We start from the raw sequence: 6,426 nt of genomic DNA, 5'->3' as shown, positions 1-6,426 counted from the left end.
CTGCACCGGTGACGGCAGAAGCCAACTTGAACGAACCGGAAGCTCCTTTTCCTTTGGTTTGGACCAACGAACCGGATGCGACGGCGCCCTTAAGGTACTTCTTGATGAAAGGCGCAAATTTTTCCGCGTCGACTTTGTAGTTGGCCGCGACATATTTCTTGATCGCCTGCAACGAAGAACCGCCGCGTTCCTTCAAGCCTTTGATGGCGTTGGTGACCATCTCCGAAGTGGGCGGATGAGAAGGTTTGCTTCTCGGATTTTTGGGCTTCTTCTCCTTCTTCACCGGTGAGGAGCCGGAAGTGGCACCGGCGACCGTCGAAGCTGCTTGATTTTCTACGTCGGCCATATTTTCGTCTATCGCGCGCGCGTTTTTTTCTTTTTATTATAGGTAGGCTTATTCTTCGGTGAAAGAACGAATGAACTTTACAGAACGAATTGGGCGCCAAAGTCAAAGTGTTGGCGCGTTCGAAAACGCGCGGACCGCGGACTAAACGAGAGCCTTCTCGTCGAGTTAGAAAATTCAGTGGGCCTCGAATACAGCTTTCGCGTGATGGCATCGTTCTCTTTACGCGAAGATCACCGCCTCCGGGTGCGGGAACATGAGCGATTCGGTCGGCGATGGCCTCCTGAATAACCTCAAGTTTTCCCGGACGACCAGCCGACCTCCAAAAGCGAACAAGGACCGATCGAACGTCGACTCGAACAAAGACCCTCCGAAACAAGGAGATGACATCCAAGTTCGACGCCGACGTTACGCGTTTTCCACGAATAACAGGAAAGTTCCGCTTTCGACCAGACAAACTTGGAAGCATCCTCTACAAGTTTCACGAACGAATCGGTCGAAAAGTACGTGCGATCTTTTCGAAAATCGCCTCGCAAAGAGACGCAGCACGGATCGGAGCGACGACCGACGAACCTGCAGAGTGTAGGAAAAAAATTCACAAACGGTCGAAGATGACGTCCGAGAAGGTCGAATTTTTTCAAGAACGAAGATAAAACCTTCGCCTTTCGTAGGAGTTGATTTTTGAAAACGATCTTGACGAACAGGTCGGAAAAAAAAACGATGTCAATTTCGGACTCGACCATGAGAAACGAATTTGTACGACGAACGGACTTTTCGAACGACTTTTTTCGCAAAATCGACATTTTTTCCTCAAAAATTACCTCACACGACGAAATCCCATCATCGAAACATCACCGAAAACAGTTTTGACGGCGAAATTCTCGTCAATTTTACGAAAATAAAGGGAAAATCAGACGGACCACCGTCGAACATCCAGCGACGGGAACGGACGAGTTTTTTAATTTTTCTTGCCAATTCATTGCGAAAGAAGCAATTTTTCTCGACGAAACCATTTTATAATCATAAAAAAAACTCCCCAAACACCACAAACCAACAAAAATACGGAAATCTTGCATTGTTTGCATTTTTCAGACACTCTAAATAAAACTACGTCGATGTCGGCGGATTTTCAGTCGGTCGTCGGTCGACAGAAATCCAACGAAATTTTCATTTGTTCTTCTCAAAAACGAAAAACAAACAAATCAACAAAACATTCCCTACTATTAGTCGACATTTCGAGCAGAAACTACGAACGTCGAAAGATTTAAAAAATGAAATATGTAGGTGTGCGTGCGTGCGTACTTACTTGAAACTTTTTTCTTGTTTCATCGTCGCACTGGAACAAATTAAATTTTAATGCAATGTAAACGCGACCACACTTTCGACGAAAACATCTCTATGAATCGAACGACGTCGGAAAAAGAATAAATCGAGAAGAGAACAAATCATGAAACAACACACACCCACCCCGCCCGGCCCGGCCAGAGTGGTGGGAATTTCGATGAATGAACAGACAAAGAAACCAACTCTGTTATCAGTTCTAAGAAAGAAAGCAGGTAGCGGCGGCGGCGAACCTTCGACCGTACTACGGTCAGTTCATGAATTAACCCCGTCCGTTCGGAGTTTATTCATCTCCGGTCCGTGTCGGCGTTTACTTCAAGTGGGTGCTATTTCCATCTAAGCAAGCAAGTGAGTAAGTAAGTTCTCAAATTTTAAATTACGTTAATCGCAAGTGACTCGTTGAGATCGTCAAACGAACAATTTAATTTAACGCCTCATACGAGTTTTTTTTTTTCGTCATTTTGTCGCAAAAAAAAAACTAAAAAACGACTCGCAAAAAAAAATTTTTTTTTTTTCTTCTTTTAAATCTTGTACATTTTCTGACATGTGTACCATCGAAAAATGTCACATCCAAACGATCGAACAATCACAAAAAATCGTCAACGTACCATCTTGGAAAATTTTACCAGGCAACGACCATACCACGTTGAAAACTACCGGTTCTCGTCCGATCACCGAAGTCAAGCAACGTCGGGCGCGGTCAGTACTTGGATGGGTGACCGCTTGGGAACACCGCGTGCCGTTGTCTCTACTCTTTTCTTTTTTTATTAACATTTCTGATGTCAAACTTTTTTTAAATATATTTTTCACTATTTATATTTTCTCTCAGGAACTTATATAGTATGAAGACGAAAATTTTTAATTCGTTCGAGTTGAATTTGTGGTTCTGAAAAGAACCGATTTTTTTTCTTTTTTTTCCAACCAACTTCCAAGCTGCTCGAGGAGGATTTATTTTGAACTGGTGTATTTGGTGACGGCCTTGGTTCCTTCAGAAACGGCGTGCTTCGCCAATTCACCGGGCAAAAGAAGACGCACCGCCGTCTGGATCTCCCTGCTGGTTATGGTCGAACGTTTGTTGTAATGAGCGAGGCGACTGGCTTCAGCAGCTATACGTTCGAAGATGTCGTTCACGAAACTGTTCATGATAGACATAGCCTTGCTGGAGATACCGGTATCGGGATGGACCTGCTTCAACACCTTGTAAATGTAGATGGCGTAACTCTCCTTCCTCCTGCGCTTCTTTTTCTTGTCGCTCTTCGAGATGTTCTTTTGAGCTTTTCCGGCCTTCTTGGCCGCCTTACCGCTGGTCTTGGGTGGCATTCTCTTCTAGTCGTCGAGTTAAAAAAACGTTTAAAAACAGAAAACGAGACAGACACGACGTGCACGTTACGACGAGTATACTCGATCTAAAACGCCGCACATCATCATTTGGTCTGTGGTTACTTTTTCGTGGTCTCACGATCTTCGTGTTCTTCCACAGTCATGGATCCTTTTCTTCGGTGGTTTTCTTCTTTCTTCTTGTTTTCTTCGGTGGCCTATTGTTTCGGTGGTTTTTCTTCTTTCTTCTTCGGTGGGTCTTGTGTTTCCAGTGTGGGACCTTTTCTTCTTCTTCTTCTTCTTTCTTCTATTCTTCTTCCATTGCGAGTCTTGGCCTCTTGAATCTTCTCGTGGTGGTTTCCTCTGTTTGCTTCCGAATTGTTGGGTTGTCATGTTCTGCTGCCTTCTCGAAGTGCCTCCTGGCGATCTTCTGGATGACATCTTCAATGGGTGGAATCTTCAGGTCGTTGTGGATTTGTTCGTTGGTCATGAACCATGGGGCGTCGATGGCGTTCCTCAGGGTCCTGTTCTGCACGATTTGGAGTTTCTTCTTTCTTCTTTCGTCTGCTTGGTTCCAGGTTGGTGCTCCGTACGTCATGGTGGGCCTAATAACAGAAGTGTAAATACGTATTTTGTTTTCAATACTTACCTTACTCCTCCGGTTGAGGAGTGGGTAGAGTTCCTGGTTGATCCTTTTCGCCTTGATTTCCGCTTCGTTGATGTGCTTCTGGAAGTCAAGTTTTTGGTCCATGGTGATTCCAAGGTACTTGACTTCCGTCTTCCATGGGATGTCTTCTTCGCTGAACTTGATGCTTCTTATTGGTTTGTGCTTCTTTGGTCTCTTCGTGAAGATGATTCCGTTGCTCTTCTTCCCGTTGACTTTGATCTTCCATTTTTCTGTCCATTTTTCGATTTCCTCCAGGTGGGTGTTGATCTTCTTGGCGAGTCCTGCGGTGTGTCTTCCTTGGGCCAGGATGGCCGTGTCGTCCGCGAACGTAGCGATGACGGTGTCATCCGTCGTTGGAACGTCCGCGGTGTAGAGCAAATACAGGAGCGGCCCTAGGACAGAACCCTGAGGGACTCCTGCTTTGCTCCACTTCTTGGTGGATTCCTCTTCGTTGACTTTGACCTGAAAACAGCGATTAGTAAGGTACGAGTGGATTAACTTACCGTAGGCCAACGGGATCCGGAAATCGATAAGTTTCCGGACGAGTCCTTGGTGCCAGACTCTGTCGAAGGCCTTTTCGATGTCCAAAAAGACTCCTGTTGTCACTTTTGAGACGTTGAATCCTTGGATGATGAAGTCTGTGATCCTTGTTGTTTGGTGGATGGTTCCGTGTCTTCTTCTGAATCCGTGTTGTTCTTCCGGGATGATTTTTCTTTCTTCAATTACTTCGAGAATTCTTCTTTGGATGACTCGTTCGGCTACCTTGCTCAGACTGGAGAGCAGACTGATGGGTCGGTAGCTGGCGGGGTCCTTCTTCTTCTTTCCTGGTTTGTGGATCATGATGATTCTTGCTTCCTTCCATGCTTCCGGGAACTTCCGGAGACCTAAAATTGCATTGGTTATTTTCAGTAGTGCTTGTTTACCTACCTGTGGCAATTTTTGGATTGCCGTGTTGGTGATTCCGTCCTTTCCCGGAGCTTTCTTCGGGTTGAGGTCCTTGATGATTCTTTCGATTTCTTCTTCGGTTGCTTCATCCATCCTGTACCCTTCTGGTACCTGGAGGTGATGCTGGACGTTCTGGTCGGTTTCCATCTCGAAGTTCCTGTCCTGTGAGGGGTTGTTGGTGAATTGTTCTTCCATCTTCTCCGCGAAAACTTCTGCCTTCTCCCTGTCTTCGTACGCCGTTCCGGTTTCCGTTTCGAGGGGGGGGATTTCTTCTCTTTTCTTCCTCAGTGCTCTTGCCATTCTCCATGGTGGATGATCTTCTTCGTTGAGTTCTTCCATTTTTCTTTCCCACTTCCGGTTTTCTTCTTCCCTGAGAATCCGGCTGAGTTCGTGGTTCCATCTGTTGAGTTCGCTCTTGTCCTGTGGTGCGAGGGTTCTCTGAAACACTTTTTTAGCTTTTCTTTTTTTCTTGACGATCTCTTTGATCTCGTCGCGAACTTTCTCTGGTATTTCATATTGAATCTTACTCGTTTTGGATTTTTCCATCGCTGATTGAATGGCTCCTTCAAGTTTCTTCGTTGCTTCTTCTAGTTCTTCTCCGTTGTTGATGTCGATTTCTTCGATGGTGAAGTTTTCTTCGTACTTGTTCCAGTTGACCTTCTCGATGATCCTTGGTTCTCGCTTTCGGCTTCCGTCCAGCGTCAGCACGATCGGGTTGTGATCGGAACTGAGCTCGTCTTCCACTTCCAGCTTGAACCTTTTGTTGATGTCCTTGATGATTCCGATGTCCAGGATGTCCGGCTGTCCACAGTTTCCAGGCGGGTATCTTGTCGGCTCATCTGTGGAAATAACGGTGAGTGTTCGATTTTCTACGTACCTTAAAAGTTTTCTTCCTTGCGTGTTGGTGATTTTGCTGTTCCAGACGATGTGTTTGGCGTTGAAGTCGCCCATTGCGATCGTCGGTTCCCTCCTTTTGAAGATTTCGTCGAGTTCCTCTTCGTCGATTGGTGCTCCTGGCGGCGAGTAAACCGCGAACAACGCGAGTTTACCGCTCTTCGTGGAGACCACGATTCCGGTTTGTTCCACGTTTTCATTGGCGGCTGTGTTGTTGAGTGGGTGGTGCTGGATGTTCTTCCTGATGAGAATGGCCACACCCCCTCCTTGTCTGTTTTCTCTGTCTTTTCTAAAACAATAAAAATGTTGAAATTTTAAACTGTCCTTACCTGATAGATGGGTCTCATTTAAGAGGGCCACATCTATTTCCTTCTCCTTGAGGAAGAGCTCCAGCTCTTGCTTCTTATTCTTGATCCCATCTGCGTTCCAGGCGGCGATTTTCAAACCGTCCGCCAGTTGTTTCTTCATTTTTTCTTTTTTCTTACTCCCACTCAAAGTGTTCTTCTTAATTCGCGGTCATCCTGATGATGCGACCGATGGTTTTGTGGAATTGGAGGATTTCCTCATCCGTTGGATTTTTAGCCTGAAATTGAATCAATAGAGATGACAGTTCTTCAGCTAACTTACCTGTGTCCGTTTTTGGGGCGGACTTTGATTCCGATTTTTTGGAGGAGTGTGGTTTCTCCTCTTCTTTTTTCTTCCTTTCCTCCTGCTGAATTTCCTTGAGTGTTGGTTGCGGCTTCTTCGGGATTTCGGCCCACTTCTTCGGTTCCCTTGACTTCTCCATTCCTGGCCGCTCGGGACACCTTCTCCAGGCGGAGATGTGCTCTCCCCCGCAGTTGGCGCACTTCGCGGCCGTTGTCCTTTGCTTCGTGCACTCGTGTGTGCTGTGATTGCCGGCGCACTTCATGCAGCGGTA

The 6,426-nt window shown here is 46.0% G+C and overlaps 1 non-coding gene across 1 annotated transcript; it reads left to right on the top strand.

Moving 5' to 3' along the window:
* The first annotated feature begins 2,312 nt into the window (after window positions 1–2,312).
* On the top strand, window positions 2,313–2,432 carry LOC148165817 (5S ribosomal RNA). The gene has a single exon (XR_015771150.1). It is a non-coding gene; the product is annotated as a 5S ribosomal RNA (ribosomal RNA).
* The last annotated feature ends 3,994 nt before the right edge of the window (window positions 2,433–6,426 follow it).

The sequence above is a fragment of the Gnatocerus cornutus genome, unplaced genomic scaffold (assembly GCF_029298725.1).
Source record: "Gnatocerus cornutus isolate USDA-ARS CGAHR unplaced genomic scaffold, icGnaCorn1.1 ctg00000191.1, whole genome shotgun sequence".
Classification (NCBI taxonomy): domain Eukaryota; kingdom Metazoa; phylum Arthropoda; class Insecta; order Coleoptera; family Tenebrionidae; genus Gnatocerus; species Gnatocerus cornutus.
Note: the sequence above shows the minus strand (reverse complement) of the source record. Positions and strands in the feature narration are given on the sequence as shown.